Source organism: Pseudophryne corroboree, chromosome 11 (genome assembly GCF_028390025.1).
Source record: "Pseudophryne corroboree isolate aPseCor3 chromosome 11, aPseCor3.hap2, whole genome shotgun sequence".
Taxonomy (NCBI): domain Eukaryota; kingdom Metazoa; phylum Chordata; class Amphibia; order Anura; family Myobatrachidae; genus Pseudophryne; species Pseudophryne corroboree.
The window spans coordinates 89,186,041-89,203,297 of record NC_086454.1 but is presented as its reverse complement, the minus strand read 5'-3'; positions in this window follow the sequence as shown (position 1 = coordinate 89,203,297).

Genomic DNA, 17,257 nt, shown 5'->3' with positions numbered 1-17,257 from the left:
AAGGTACTTACACTCAGGACTGTTTCTTGGGGCGGGCACTGCGGCACTGACTGTGGCTCCCTGCTTCCCCCTCCTCCCTCTTCCCGAGTACCCCGGTCGGGGAGCAAAACTTCGCCCCCACCCGAGTGGAGTACTGAGGAGGAGGGGGAGCCAAGTTACGAAGAGGAAGAGGAAGAGGCGGCCGGCGTGAGGAGCGACTGGAGAGAAGTCGAAGAGCGGGAATCGCCTCTGTAAGTATAGTAACTCTCTGTCTCTCTCAATCTCTCTCGATGGGGACACCTGCCGTAATGTGTAAAAAGGGGACACTTGCCTGCCGTAATGTGTAAAAAGGGGACACTTGTCTGCCATAATGTGTAAAATGGGGACTCTTGCCTACCGTAATGTGTAAAATGGGGACTCATGCCTGCCGTAATGTGTAAAATGGGGACTCTTGCCTGCCGTAATGTGTAAAATGGGTACTCTTGTCTGCCGTAATGTGTAAAATGGGGACACTTGCCTGCCGTAATGTAGAAAATGGGGACACCTGCCGTAATGTGTAAAATGGGGACTCTTGCCTGCCGTAATGTAGAAAATGGGGACACTTGCCTGCCGTAATGTAGAAAATGGGGACACTTGCCTGCCGTAATGTGTAAAATGGGGACTCATGCCTGCCGTAATGTGTAAAATGGGGACACTTGCCTGCCGTAATGTAGAAAATGGGGACCTTTGCTTGCCGTAATGTGTAAAATGGGGACTCTTGCCTGATGTAATGTGTAAAATGGGGACACTTGCCTGCCGTAATGTGGAAAATGGGGACTCTGCCTGCCGTAACGTGGGGATTTAATGTATCAAGGGCATTGCGGTGTGTGGCATAATATGGTGCAGGGGACATTACTGTGTGGGGCTTAATATGGTTGATTTTTTTTCCTATGGTGGCCATGATCTGTTAGGTAGTCTTTTCAGATGAGACCATGCCCATTTTAACGTGGCCACGCCCCCTTGGCGGGAGCGTATAAATCCATCTGGGTGGGGCGCATTTATTTTTATGTCATGGGGGGGGGGCGCGCATTTTTAAATCTCGCACTGGGAGCCAAATTGGCTAGAAACAGCCCTGCTTACATTGGCATACAGCACCATGACTGTCTCATTAAAACAGAGCACAAAATGACAATTACATTTTTATTAAATCCTAAAAGACTTTTATCAAGAAGTAAAGATGGACACAGTTATTTTCACTCTTCCAAACTTACCCAGATGCTGTTGTCCCACTGAGTCTCAGGTGTTGGATACCCAAGGGATCCAAATCAGTGAAGTCTGATTCCTGCACAGTTTTCAATTCTGTACTTGGCTTTTATCCAGGCTGGTGTGCGCTGATGACAGTTTATAACGAACCAGGTAAAGGCTACAGGTTACATTTTATAATGAACCATAAGGCTTATTTACTGTATGAACTACAAGAAATGTAGACCACATGGCCTCTTTGTACACTAGATCAACCCACTTCAGAGCCACGTGTCAATTTTTCTGGTTAATTACTAGTTGATTTAGTGTGGGAACATAAAGGATGTTCTTATTACATGTCATTTGTGTGTTTCAATGGTTTATTCCATTGGTCAAAGGTACTTATTAAAAATAGGGTAAATGTCTAGCCTTTTTCTCCTGTCAGGAGTACTGGCTTCCTCCACCAGTTCTAGGGTGGCGGAAAGTCCTCTCTTATCCTATGTGTTTAATGGGATCTCCCAGCTGTACTTTTACGGTAATAAACATTTCTATTAGAGATGTGAGGCGGGCACTTTTTTTTCGTGTTTTGTGTTTTGGTTTTGGTTCTGGTTCCATGCTTGTGTTTTGGATCTGGTTCCATGCTTGTGTTTTGGATCTGGATTGGTTTTGCCAAAACCACCCTTTCGGGTTTTGGTTTTGGATCTGGATAATTTAAAAAAAACAACATAAAAACAGAAATCACAGAATTTGGGGATAATTTTGATCCTACGGTATTATTTAACCTCAACAACATTCATTTCCACTCATTTCCAGTCTATTCTGAACACCTCGCACCTCACAATATTGTTTTTTAGGCCAAAAGGTTGCACCGAGGTGGCTGTAAATCTCAAGAAAATATCTCACCGTGTGTACACACCCTAAGCTAAGTGACACAAGTGTGCAGCACAAACACCTGGTTCATCTAGGGTTGGCACTGCAGTTCTACTGCACTAATGGCGGATACCGGATGCACATCTAACACCATTATAGCTGTCAAGGCCTCAGTTATCCGCTTTGCAACAGGATGACTGCTGTCATATTTAATCTTCCTCGCAAAGGACTGTTGGACAGTCATTTGCTTAGTTGATGTAGTACAAGTGGTTTTCCGACTTCCCCTCTGGGATGACGATTGACTCCCAGCAGCAGCAACAACAGCAGCAGCAGCAGCAGCAGCAGTAGGAGGAAGTGGTTCTTGATCTTTCCCTATTTTATCCTCCAAATTTTTGTTCTCCATTATTTTTCTGGAGTTATATAACAAAATGCAGCACAAGAGAGCGTACCTCTACACCACCCAGGGCAAACCTTGTAAAAATTATTTGGATTAAATATTAATAACTCCTTTATTTGGAGTAAATAACATACAGCACAGGACAGCACCACTGAACTTATGTGGCAGCACCACTGGACTGGACTTATATGGTAGTACAACTGGACTGGATTTATATGCCAGTACCACTGGATTTATACGGCAGTACCACTGGACACATATGGCAGTGTCACTGGAATTATATGGCAGTACCACTGGACATATACGGCAGTATCACTGGACTGGATTTATACGGCAGTACCATTGGATATATATGGCAATATTACTGGATTTATACGGCAGTACCACTGGACATATACGGCAGTATCGCTGGACATATACATCAGTATCACTGGACTGGATTTATACGCCAGTACCACTGAATTTATACGGCAGTACCACTGGACATATACGGCAGTATCACTGGAATTATATGACAGTACCACTGGACATATACGGCAGTATCACTGGACTGGATTTATACTAGAGATGAGCGGGTTCGGTTTCTCTGAATCCGAACCCGCACGAACTTCATGTTTTTTTTCACGGGTCCGAGCGACTCGGATCTTCCCGCCTTGCTCGGTTAACCCGAGCGCGCCCGAACATCATCATGACGCTGTCGGATTCTCGCGAGACTCGGATTCTATATAAGGAGCCGCGCGTCGCCGCCATTTTCACACGTGCATTGAGATTGATAGGGAGAGGACGTGGCTGGCGTCCTCTCCATTTAGATTAGGAGAGAGAGAGAGAGATTGACCTGAGGCTGATACTGTAGAAGAGAGTGCAGAGTTTAGTGACTGACCACAGTGACCACCAGCAGTGCAGTTGTTTTTAATATATCCGTTCTCTGCCTGAAAAAAACGGTACACACAGTGACTCAGTCACATACCATATCTGTGTGCACTGCTCAGCCCAGTGTGCTGCATGCCTGCATCATCTATGTATATATTATATATCTGACTGTGCTCAGCTCACACAGCTTATAATTGTGGGGGAGACTGGGGAGCACTGCAGTGCCAGTTATAGGTTATAGCAGGAGCCAGGAGTACAAGACAGTCACATACCATATCTGTGTGCACTGCTCAGCCCAGTGTGCTGCATCATCTATGTATATATTATATATCTGACTGTGCTCAGCTCACACAGCTTATAATTGTGGGGGAGACTGGGGAGCACTGCAGTGCCAGTTATAGGTTATAGCAGGAGCCAGGAGTACATATTATATTAAAATTAAACAGTGCACACTTTTGCTGCAGGAGTGCCACTGCCAGTGTGACTGACCAGTGACCTGACCACACTGACCACCAGTATAGTTAGTAGTATACTATATTGTGATTGCCTGAAAAAGTTAAACACTCGTCGTGTGACTTCACTTGTGTGGTGTTTTTTTTTTTATTCTATAAAAAACTCATTCTGCTGACAGACAGTGTCCAGCAGGTCCGTCATTATATAATATATATACCTGTCCGGCTGCAGTAGTGATATATATATATTTTTTATATCATTATTTATCATCCAGTCGCAGCAGACACAGTACGGTAGTTCACGGCTGTAGCTACCTCTGTGTCGGCACTCGGCAGTCCATCCATAATTGTATACCACCTACCCGTGGTTTTTTTTTCTTTCTTCTTTATACATACATACTACTACATCTCTTTATCAACCAGTCTATATTAGCAGCAGACACAGTACAGTACGGTAGTTCACGGCTGTGGCTACCTCTGTGTCGGCACTCGGCAGTCCGTCCATAATTGTATACCACCTAACCGTGGTTTTTTTTTCTTTCTTCTTTATACATACATACTACGACATCTCTTTATCAACCAGTCTATATTAGCAGCAGACACAGTACAGTACGGTAGTTCACGGCTGTGGCTACCTCTGTGTCGGCACTCGGCAGTCCGTCCATAATTGTATACCACCTAACCGTGGTTTTTTTTTCTTCTTCATACATACATACTACGACATCTCTTTATCAACCAGTCTATATTAGCAGCAGACACAGTACAGTACGGTAGTTCACGGCTGTGGCTACCTCTGTGTCGGCACTCGGCAGTCCGTCCATAATTGTATACCACCTAACCATGGTTTTTTTTTCTTTCTTCTTTATACATACATACTACGACATCTCTTTATCAACCAGTCTATATTAGCAGCAGACACAGTACAGTACGGTAGTTCACGGCTGTGGCTACCTCTGTGTCGGCACTCGGCAGTCCGTCCATAATTGTATACCACCTAACCGTGGTTTTTTTTTCTTTCTTCTTCATACATACATACTACGACATCTCTTTATCAACCAGTCTATATTAGCAGCAGACACAGTACAGTACGGTAGTTCACGGCTGTGGCTACCTCTGTGTCGGCACTCGGCAGTCCGTCCATAATTGTATACATCCTACCCGTGGTTTTTTTTTCTTTCTTCTTTATACATACATACTACTACATCTCTTTATCAACCAGTCTATATTAGCAGCAGACACAGTACAGTACGGTAGTTCACGGCTGTGGCTACCTCTGTGTCGGCACTCGGCAGTCCGTCCATAATTGTATACCACCTACCCGTGGTTTTTTTTTCTTTCTTCTTCATACATACATACTACGACATCTCTTTATCAACCAGTCTATATTAGCAGCAGACACAGTACGGTAGTTCACGGCTGTAGCTACCTCTGTGTCGGCACTCGGCAGTCCGTCCATAATTGTATACTAGTATCCATCCATCTCCATTGTTTACCTGAGGTGCCTTTTAGTTGTGCCTATTAAAATATGGAGAACAAAAATGTTGAGGTTCCAAAATTAGGGAAAGATCAAGATCCACTTCCACCTCGTGCTGAAGCTGCTGCCACTAGTCATGGCCGAGACGATGAAATGCCAGCAACGTCGTCTGCCAAGGCCGATGCCCAATGTCATAGTACAGAGCATGTCAAATCCAAAACACCAAATATCAGTAAAAAAAGGACTCCAAAACCTAAAATAAAATTGTCGGAGGAGAAGCGTAAACTTGCCAATATGCCATTTACCACACGGAGTGGCAAGGAACGGCTGAGGCCCTGGCCTATGTTCATGGCTAGTGGTTCAGCTTCACATGAGGATGGAGGCACTCAGCCTCTCGCTAGAAAAATGAAAAGACTCAAGCTGGCAAAAGCAGTAGCACCGCAAAGAACTGTGCGTTCTTCGAAATCCCAAATCCACAAGGAGAGTCCAATTGTGTCGGTTGCGATGCCTGACCTTCCCAACACTGGACGTGAAGAGCATGCGCCTTCCACCATTTGCACGCCCCCTGCAAGTGCTGGAAGGAGCACCCGCAGTCCAGTTCCTGATAGTCAGATTGAAGATGTCAGTGTTGAAGTACACCAGGATGAGGAGGATATGGGTGTTGCTGGCGCTGGGGAGGAAATTGACCAGGAGGATTCTGATGGTGAGGTGGTTTGTTTAAGTCAGGCACCCGGGGAGACACCTGTTGTCCGTGGGAGGAATATGGCCGTTGACATGCCTGGTGAAAATACCAAAAAAATCAGCTCTTCGGTGTGGAACTATTTCAACAGAAATGCGGACAACAGGTGTCAAGCCGTGTGTTCCCTTTGTCAAGCTGTAATAAGTAGGGGTAAGGACGTTAACCACCTCGGAACATCCTCCCTTATACGTCACCTGCAGCGCATTCATAATAAGTCAGTGACAAGTTCAAAAACTTTGGGTGACAGCGGAAGCAGTCCACTGACCAGTAAATCCCTTCCTCTTGTAACCAAGCTCACGCAAACCACCCCACCAACTCCCTCAGTGTCAATTTCCTCCTTCCCCAGGAATGCCAATAGTCCTGCAGGCAATGTCACTGGCAATTCTGACGAGTCCTCTCCTGCCTGGGATTCCTCCGATGCATCCTTGCGTGTAACGCCTACTGCTGCTGGCGCTGCTGTTGTTGCTGCTGGGAGTCGATGGTCATCCCAGAGGGGAAGTCGTAAGCCCACTTGTACTACTTCCAGTAAGCAATTGACTGTTCAACAGTACTTTGCGAGGAAGATGAAATATCACAGCAGTCATCCTGCTGCAAAGCGGATAACTGAGGCCTTGACAACTATGTTGGTGTTAGACGTGCGTCCGGTATCCGCCGTTAGTTCACAGGGAACTAGACAATTTATTGAGGCAGTGTGCCCCCGTTACCAAATACCATCTAGGTTCCACTTCTCTAGGCAGGCGATACCGAGAATGTACACGGACGTCAGAAAAAGACTCACCAGTGTCCTAAAAAATGCAGTTGTACCCAATGTCCACTTAACCACGGACATGTGGACAAGTGGAGCAGGGCAGGGTCAGGACTATATGACTGTGACAGCCCACTGGGTAGATGTATGGACTCCCGCCGCAAGAACAGCAGCGGCGGCACCAGTAGCAGCATCTCGCAAACGCCAACTCTTTCCTAGGCAGGCTACGCTTTGTATCACCGGTTTCCAGAATACGCACACAGCTGAAAACCTCTTACGGCAACTGAGGAAGATCATCGCGGAATGGCTTACCCCAATTGGACTCTCCTGTGGATTTGTGGCATCGGACAACGCCAGCAATATTGTGTGTGCATTAAATATGGGCAAATTCCAGCACGTCCCATGTTTTGCACATACCTTGAATTTGGTGGTGCAGAATTATTTAAAAAACGACAGGGGCGTGCAAGAGATGCTGTCGGTGGCCAGAAAAATTGCGGGACACTTTCGGCGTACAGGCACCACGTACAGAAGACTGGAGCACCACCAAAAACTAGTGAACCTGCCCTGCCATCATCTGAAGCAAGAAGTGGTAACGAGGTGGAATTCAACCCTCTATATGCTTCAGAGGATGGAGGAGCAGCAAAAGGCCATTCAAGCCTATACAATTGAGAACGATATAGGAGGTGGAATGCACCTGTCTCAAGCGCAGTGGAGAATGATTTCAACGTTGTGCAAGGTTCTGATGCCCTTTGAACTTGCCACACGTGAAGTCAGTTCAGACACTGCCAGCCTGAGTCAGGTCATTCCCCTCATCAGGCTTTTGCAGAAGAAGCTGGAGACATTGAAGGAGGAGCTAACACGGAGCGATTCCGCTAGGCATGTGGGACTTGTGGATGGAGCCCTTAATTCGCTTAACAAGGATTCACGGGTGGTCAATCTGTTGAAATCAGAGCACTACATTTTGGCCACCGTGCTCGATCCTAGATTTAAAGCCTACCTTGGATCTCTCTTTCCGGCAGACACAAGTCTGCTGGGGTTGAAAGACCTGCTGGTGAGAAAATTGTCAAGTCAAGCGGAACGCGACCTGTCAACATCTCCTCCTTCACATTCTCCCGCAACTGGGGGTGCGAGGAAAAGGCTCAGAATTCCGAGCCCACCCGCTGGCGGTGATGCAGGGCAGTCTGGAGCGACTGCTGATGCTGACATCTGGTCCGGACTGAAGGACCTGACAACGATTACGGACATGTCGTCTACTGTCACTGCATATGATTCTCTCACCATTGAAAGAATGGTGGAGGATTATATGAGTGACCGCATCCAAGTAGGCACGTCACACAGTCCATACTTATACTGGCAGGAAAAAGAGGCAATTTGGAGGCCATTGCACAAACTGGCTTTATTCTACCTAAGTTGCCCTCCCACAAGTGTGTACTCCGAAAGAGTGTTTAGTGCCGCCGCTCACCTTGTCAGCAATCGGCGTACGAGGTTACATCCAGAAAATGTGGAGAAGATGATGTTCATTAAAATGAATTATAATCAATTCCTCCGCGGAGACATTGACCAGCAGCAATTGCCTCCACAAAGTACACAGGGAGCTGAGATGGTGGATTCCAGTGGGGACGAATTGATAATCTGTGAGGAGGGGGATGTACACGGTGATATATCGGAGGGTGATGATGAGGTGGACATCTTGCCTCTGTAGAGCCAGTTTGTGCAAGGAGAGATTAATTGCTTCTTTTTTGGGGGGGGGGGTCCAAACCAACCCGTCATATCAGTCACAGTCGTGTGGCAGACCCTGTCACTGAAATGATGGGTTGGTTAAAGTGTGCATGTCCTGTTTTGTTTATACAACATAAGGGTGGGTGGGAGGGCCCAAGGACAATTCCATCTTGCACCTCTTTTTTCTTTTATTTTTCTTTGCGTCATGTGCTGTTTGGGGAGGGTTTTTTGGAAGGGACATCCTGCGTGACACTGCAGTGCCACTCCTAAATGGGCCCGGTGTTTGTGTCGGCCACTAGGGTCGCTAATCTTACTCACACAGTCAGCTACCTCATTGCGCCTCTTTTTTTCTTTGCGTCATGTGCTGATTGGGGAGGGTTTTTTGGAAGGGACATCCTGCGTGACACTGCAGTGCCACTCCTAAATGGGCCCGGTGTTTGTGTCGGCCACTAGGGTCGCTAATCTTACTCACACAGTCAGCTACCTCATTGCGCCTCTTTTTTTCTTTGCGTCATGTGCTGATTGGGGAGGGATTTTTGGAAGGGACATCCTGCGTGACACTGCAGTGCCACTCCTAAATGGGCCCGGTGTTTGTGTCGGCCACTAGGGTCGCTAATCTTACTCACACAGTCAGCTACCTCATTGCGCCTCTTTTTTTCTTTGCGTCATGTGCTGATTGGGGAGGGTTTTTTGGAAGGGACATCCTGCGTGACACTGCAGTGCCACTCCTAAATGGGCCCGGTGTTTGTGTCGGCCACTAGGGTCGCTAATCTTACTCACACAGTCAGCTACCTCATTGCGCCTCTTTTTTTCTTTGCGTCATGTGCTGATTGGGGAGGGTTTTTTGGAAGGGACATCCTGCGTGACACTGCAGTGCCACTCCTAAATGGGCCCGGTGTTTGTGTCGGCCACTAGGGTCGCTAATCTTACTCACACAGTCAGCTACCTCATTGCGCCTCTTTTTTTCTTTGCGTCATGTGCTGATTGGGGAGGGTTTTTTGGAAGGGACATCCTGCGTGACACTGCAGTGCCACTCCTAAATGGGCCCGGTGTTTGTGTCGGCCACTAGGGTCGCTAATCTTACTCACACAGTCAGCTACCTCATTGCGCCTCTTTTTTTCTTTGCGTCATGTGCTGATTGGGGAGGGTTTTTTGGAAGGGACATCCTGCGTGACACTGCAGTGCCACTCCTAAATGGGCCCGGTGTTTGTGTCGGCCACTAGGGTCGCTAATCTTACTCACACAGTCAGCTACCTCATTGCGCCTCTTTTTTTCTTTGCGTCATGTGCTGATTGGGGAGGGTTTTTTGGAAGGGACATCCTGCGTGACACTGCAGTGCCACTCCTAAATGGGCCCGGTGTTTGTGTCGGCCACTAGGGTCGCTAATCTTACTCACACAGTCAGCTACCTCATTGCGCCTCTTTTTTTCTTTGCGTCATGTGCTGATTGGGGAGGGTTTTTTGGAAGGGACATCCTGCGTGACACTGCAGTGCCACTCCTAAATGGGCCCGGTGTTTGTGTCGGCCACTAGGGTCGCTAATCTTACTCACACAGTCAGCTACCTCATTGCGCCTCTTTTTTTCTTTGCGTCATGTGCTGATTGGTGAGGGTTTTTTGGAAGGGACATCCTGCGTGACACTGCAGTGCCACTCCTAAATGGGCCCGGTGTTTGTGTCGGCCACTAGGGTCGCTAATCTTACTCACACAGTCAGCTACCTCATTGCGCCTCTTTTTTTCTTTGCGTCATGTGCTGATTGGGGAGGGTTTTTTGGAAGGGACATCCTGCGTGACACTGCAGTGCCACTCCTAAATGGGCCCGGTGTTTGTGTCGGCCACTAGGGTCGCTTATCTTACTCACACAGTCAGCTACCTCATTGCGCCTCTTTTTTTCTTTGCGTCATGTGCTGATTGGGGAGGGTTTTTTGGAAGGGACATCCTGCGTGACACTGCAGTGCCACTCCTAGATGGGCCAGGTGTTTGTGTCGGCCACTAGTGTCGCTTAGCTTAGTCATCCAGCGACCTTGGTGCAAATTTTAGGACTAAAAATAATATTGTGAGGTGTGAGGTATTCAGAATAGACTGAAAATGAGTGGAAATTATGGTTTTTGAGGTTAATAATAATATGGGATCAAAATGACCCCCAAATTCTATGATTTAAGCTGTTTTTTAGTGTTTTTTAAAAAAAACACCCGAATCCAAAACACACCCGAATCCGACAAAAAAAATTCGGTGAGGTTTTGCCAAAACGCGGTCGAACCCAAAACACGGCCGCGGAACCGAACCCAAAACCAAAACACAAAACCCGAAAAATTTCAGGCGCTCATCTCTAATTTATACGGCAGTACCACTGGACATATACGGCAGTATCACTGGACTGGAGTTATACGGCAGTACCACTGGACATGTATGGCAGTATCACTGGACTAATTCGGCAGTATCACTGGACAGGATTTATATACGCCAGTACCACTGGATTTATACAGCAGTATCACTGGACTTATACGGCAGTATCACTGGACATATACGGCAGTACCAATGGACATATACGGCAGTACCAGTGGACATATACGGCAGTACCAATGGACTTATACGGCAGTACCAATAGACTTATACGGCAGCACAGGGATACCACCACTGGACTGATGCAGGACAACACAGCACCCTGCAATGTAGCACTGTAGCACCCAGCAGCACTTGGCATATGGCAGTAGAGGACACCACCACTGTGACTGAACTGATGCAGCACAAGACACCACCACTGGACTGATGCAGCACAACACAGCACCACTGCACTGGACTTATACAGCAGCACTGGACATATGGCAGCAGAGGACACAACCACTGTGACTGGATTGATGCAGCACAAGACACTAACACTGTACTTATGCAGGACAACACAGCACTGGAATCGCCACCCCACTTTCCCGCACAGACACTGAGTGAGGACGGAGACACGTCCTCTCGCTACACTCTCCAATGCTGGAGTGAAAATAGCGGCTCCTTATATGGAATCCAAAACCCGCGAGAAATCCGACGGCAGGATGACGACATTTTGCCTCGTTCTGGTTTCCGAGTCGGGCGGGAAACCCAGAGCCGGACTTGGATCCGGGCTTAGATAGTGATGTCCGGTAGGGTTCGGTTCTCAGGGAACCGAACCCGTTCGTCTCTAATTTCTATACATCCCATTATCAATGTTATAGAAACCTTCAAAAGCATACTGAGTAAAGAGGATGAAGTTAAGCATGGAAATCTTTCGCAAACCCTGCTCTAAGAATTTTGATGATATAGGGGTCTATGTACTAAGACTTGGAGAGAGATAAAGTGGACAGAGTTTAAGGGATTTGTTTACAAAGCCTTGTATGGAGATAAAGTCGACGGAGATACAGTCCCAGCCAATCGGCTCCTAACTGCTATGTCACAGGCTGGGTTTGAAAAATATCAGTTAGGAGCTGATTGGCTGGTACTTTATCTACATCCACTTTACCTCCATCCAATTCTTAGTAAATAGACCCCTAAGTATCAACCAATCAGCTTCTGTTATTTTTCAAATGCAGCCTGTAACATGGCAGTTAGGAGCTGATGGGCTAGTACTATATCTCCGTCTGCCCTTCCACAGTCTAACCCTAACCCTAACTCTAGTACTTACCGCTTTCAAGTTGTCAACATTTTCATCCGCCACCGGTTTTTTGACATCGGGATTGTGACTGTTGGAATGCTGACTACTTCCCCTTCACAGTACAGATGGACAATGACCCAAAACCCACTGCTCAAGCAACAAAGGAGCTTTTTAAGGCAAAGAAGTGGAATATTCTGCAATTGGCGAGTCAATAACCTGAACTTAACTGGATTGAACCTGCATTTCACTCGTTGAAGACAATACAAAAAGCAGAAAGACCCACTAACTAACAACAACTGAAGACATCTGCAGGAATTGCCTGGCCAAGCAAAACACAGGAGGAAACCTGGTATTTGGTGATGTCCATAGGTTCCAGACTTCAGGCAAGAATTGACATAGTATTGAAAAAGAACATTTTATTTAGAATTATGTTAATTTGTCCAGTTAAACAGGTGACTGTGTATAAAAGTGGTTGCAATTCTTAAACATTTCATGATATTGTTTTATTTTTAACCCTTTGAATTATAGCTGGAACACACAAATAAACAATCATTTTATTGATGAGGGTCCCAAAGCTCCTCGCTGAGCTGTATCCTCAGGGGGAGATTCAATTGTTGTTTGGGCGCCCACCACTAGAGGGCACCTGCTGGCAGCGATTCAACTGTTTTGCTGTTTGAGCGTCCATATTGCCGGCACCGACATTTCTGCTCACAGCCTCCTGAGATGGCGAGCAGAAATGTATGAAAAATGTACCGTTTAGGTGCCCAAACAGCACTTTAGTCAGCTTAAGTCACTTTGTGCGGCTAAACCCGATGCTTTTAGACACATGAAAGTAATGGGTGCCTAATTGGAGCAACAATTCAATTGCTCTGACTGGCGCTCAATTACTTTGTGCGCCCAAAAATATAAATTGAATCGTCCCCTCAGACTTTACTGGAGCTGTCTGGACTTTCTAATGTGCTGCTACTGTGCGTGGCCTAACCTTTGTACTTTATAAGGGTGATTCCTAAACATTGTACCAGGGCCTCAACATGTTGCAAAATAGGGTCAGCTAGGTTGCAGCCATTACTCACTCTCTCTCTCTCTCTCTAAATCGTAAATATATGTTTTCATTGTGCATGCCACATATTGGGCCAGATGTAAGGATGTGCAAGTTTGGCGGCCGTGTGGGATGACGACTGAACTCTGATTTTTTCTAAAGGGGCAATCATGTACAAGGCATGGTTTTACCAAAACCTAAAAATAATGGAGTAAGCAGCAACAACTGGCGTGTCTCTGTCTGCTCCTAGCGTCTCCCTTGCCCATGTGTGCGGTCTTGTTGCATCTAGCTGTTTGTTGAGTGCGACTCGGCTGCGGCATGCGACTACCCCGGAAATCCAGTCTCTGAAGTACATGGCACATAATGACCAAGGTGACATAAGAAAACATTAGTTTGGACACATTTGGAAAAAGAAACGAATACCACCTAATGCCCCTGAGCTGCAGTATTTGATTAATAGTTTCATCTGAGATTCTAGAGCAGGCCAAAGTCTAAATCCAGTTTAAATTCCAGTTCTATATAGTTATTATGTACAGTAGGTGACCTTATAATGTATGATTGGGTGTACAGTAGTAGCGGAAAAAAACAGGCACAAATACAGTCCAATGCACATACAGTACGTATAGCACACAGCAGTGGGCGAGCGGTAACTCAACAGCAAAGGCAGATATACTGTAGGCCAGACTTTATATATGATTTTGCCAATTTTAGGTTACCCATCTGATCTGCCTTGTGCCTCCCACGCATTACACCAGAAGTGCCCCACACATTTATATCAGCAAAGCCCCCACTTTGATTATACCAGCTGTGACCCCACATTATTAAGTCAAGTTTGTGTTCACATGATTATTACATCAGGTTCACGTTGACTTCTAAAGTGTTTAGAGCCATTCAAACTGTCCAACAATCTCCAGACACATTGTAGTGTCCATTACCCAGTAACATCAAACTGTCCATTATCAGCTACACTGCACTCCCCAATACCTGGTCAGTGTCCTGTCCATTGCTAGATACAATGCTCACCATTACAGTCACACTGAGGAGGGCGGGGGGGGGGGGGGGGAGACTTATTGCAGCTTTACATGTGCAGGGACAGGAGACTGAGGGGAAGTGGTGTAACCTCCCTATCTGCTCACGGTGGAGAAGGATCTACTATACTGCACTTGGAGGAGGTAGCCCTCTAGGCTGGAGAAGAGGAGCGAGGGCAATCACCTTCCTTCTGCTCCCATGGACAGGCCTTAGTATTGGACACAATGGGTGAGATTCAAATGATATATCACGCCCAATTTCCTATCTAAAATGATCTCCGTTATCACGCATATTGCGTCCATAGTAATCAGGTTTAGCTGTGTAAAGGGTTGGGTGCCTCGCTACTCCGGGGGTAGCAAGCTGAAATGATGATACAACGTACCTGAGGGCAGAAACAGAATGGGTGTGGAAAGGGGTGAAAATAATTGAATCCCGCCCATTGAGACTGAAGAAAGAATTAGCTGGCACCAGGTAAAGGAATTAGCCCTCGTGGCTTGGTTGCCGGCACCTTAAGGAGTTCCAGCCACCCCAGTACTAGAATAAAAACTAAAGAGGGCCTATTGTGATGTGTATCTACATAGTAATTGTATAAGGTCTGTTCCATCTACAACATGTGCCTACCCCAATGGCTCCCACTGGTAGGGAGACTGTTCAGACTATAGCCTAGCAGTAACTAGGAGCGGAGGAAAAATGTGTGTGTGGGGTGGGCAGCCGTTACATAGAAAGGGGCAGAAGAGAACTGAGCATTGGGGGTACGTCTCAGTAGCACAGAGCAGGGCAGGGACAGCAGGGCAGTGTTCTATTAGTTAAGTACAGTGGACAGATACTGAAGTGATCTGGCATACCCCATGTCCATTACTAGTCTGTATAATAATCGTATAAGGTCTGTCCCATCTCCAGTAGGAGCCGGGGAGCATGACTCCCCAAATACTCCCAATGCCAGTGTAGTGAACGGACCAGGATTAGTATAGAGCAGGGAAGGGATGGGATTAAGGGGTCTATTTACTAAGCCTTGGATGGAGATAAAGTCGATGGAGATAAAGTACCAGCCAATTGGCTCCTAACTGCCATGCCACAGGCTGGGTTTGAAAAATTACAGGAGCCGATTGGCTGGTACTTTATCTCCAGCGACTTTATCTCCATCCAAGGCTTAGTAAATAGACCCCTAAGGGTGGAGGGACAGAGCTAGGAGTGGGAGAAGCAGTGCAGGTGACCAAGCATATTTCGGTCCCTTTTACTAGTTATATAATAATGCTTTAGAATATTTAAAAAAACTAGCAAGTGGTGGGCACAGGTACAACAATATGCATTGCCAAACCCCCCCATCCCCCCACAACATGCCCACACGATACAGATAGATAGATAGATAGATAGATAGAGCTGTAATTTACATTTTGCTGCCCTGCACTATACTTTGTGCAGGACAAAGGCATGCCGGAGGGGCACACCCAAAAAAATAGGGCATGACCTCACTGACAAGAGGTGTGGCCACACAATAGTACCCTCAATTAAATTACATCACACAGTAATGCAACCTTATTTACATTACTCCACACAGTAGTTGTCCTTCTACATTAAACCACACAGTAAAAGTGTCCCTTATATACTACACAACACAGTAGTAGTGCCCCTCACACATTACGCCTACACAGTAGTAGTGCCTCTTACACATTATGCCGACACAGTAGTAGTGCCCCTCACACATTACACCTACACAGTAGTAGTGCCTCTTACACATTATGCCGACACAGTAGTAGTGCCCCTCACGCATTACACCCACATGATAGTAGTGCTCTTTACACATTACGCCACACAGTAGTAGTGCCTCTTACACATTATGCCGACACAGTAGTAGTGCCCCTCACACATTACGCCTACACTGTAGTAGTGCCTCTTACACATTATGCCGACACAGTAATAGTGCCCCTCACACATTACACCCACATGATAGTAGTGCTCTTTACACATTACGCCACACAGTAGTAGTGCCTCTTACACATTATGCCGACACAGTAGTAGTGACCCTCACACATTACACCCACATGATAGTAGTGCTCTTTACACATTACGGCACACAGTAGTAGTAGTGCCCCTTACACGTTCTGCCCACACAGTAGTGGTGCTTTTTCCACATTATGACCACATGGTAGTAGTGCTCTTTACACATTACACCACACAGTAGTAGTAGTGCCCCTTGCACGTTCTGCCCACACAGTAGTGGTGCTTTTTCCACATTATGACCACATGGTAGTAGTGCTCTTTACACATTATGCCACACAGTAGTAGTGCCCCTTACGCATTACACCAACTTGGTATTAGTACCCCCTACACATTACGCCCACTCAGTAGTAGTGCCCCTTACACATTTTGCCCACACAGGGACTGCTTGAAGTTACTCAGAGACACTTCCAAGTTTCTGTGCATGCTGTTGTTTTTTCTACCTTTAACCCAGCCTGGAATCTGTGGTGCATGTGGATAATCAGGGGCTGCTGTTGTGTAGACATTTGGTGTCATGACACACAAGAGAGAGACATGGAGAGAGAGAGAGAGAGAGAGAGAGAGAGAGACACAGAGGCATGAAGAGAGGGAGAGGGTCAGAGGCATGGAAAGTGACAAAGAGAAAGAAGCATGAAGAGGGACAGAGGTACATAGGCATGAAGAGGGACAGAGGCACAGAGAAGGACAGAGTCATGGAGAGTGTGGCCTCTCATCCCCCTCCAGGTGGGATGCTGTCACTCATGTGAGCCAGGCTGTACTGCTGTGGCAGTGTTGCTGAGACAGATGAGCTGAGAGGGGAGGAAAAGGGTGGGAGCACCCCTCATCCCCGTCCAGCATGACACAGACCGCAGCCTGTCACTTTTTAAGTCCAGCCAGCATTACTTCAGTATGTCACTCAGGGGGGATGAGTTGAGAGGAGAGGAGAATGGAGAGTGCGCCCCATCCAGCCCCTCCAGCCGTGCCACCTCCTGGACTTCTGTCACTCACCGATGGCAGCGGCTGCATTTCTACTCTGGGCACTGACAGTGGGCGGTGCAGCGGCATCTTATGCCTATGTGACTCATTTTAATACTGGCAGCTGTGGGCCCCTTCACCTTTGTGGGCTATGG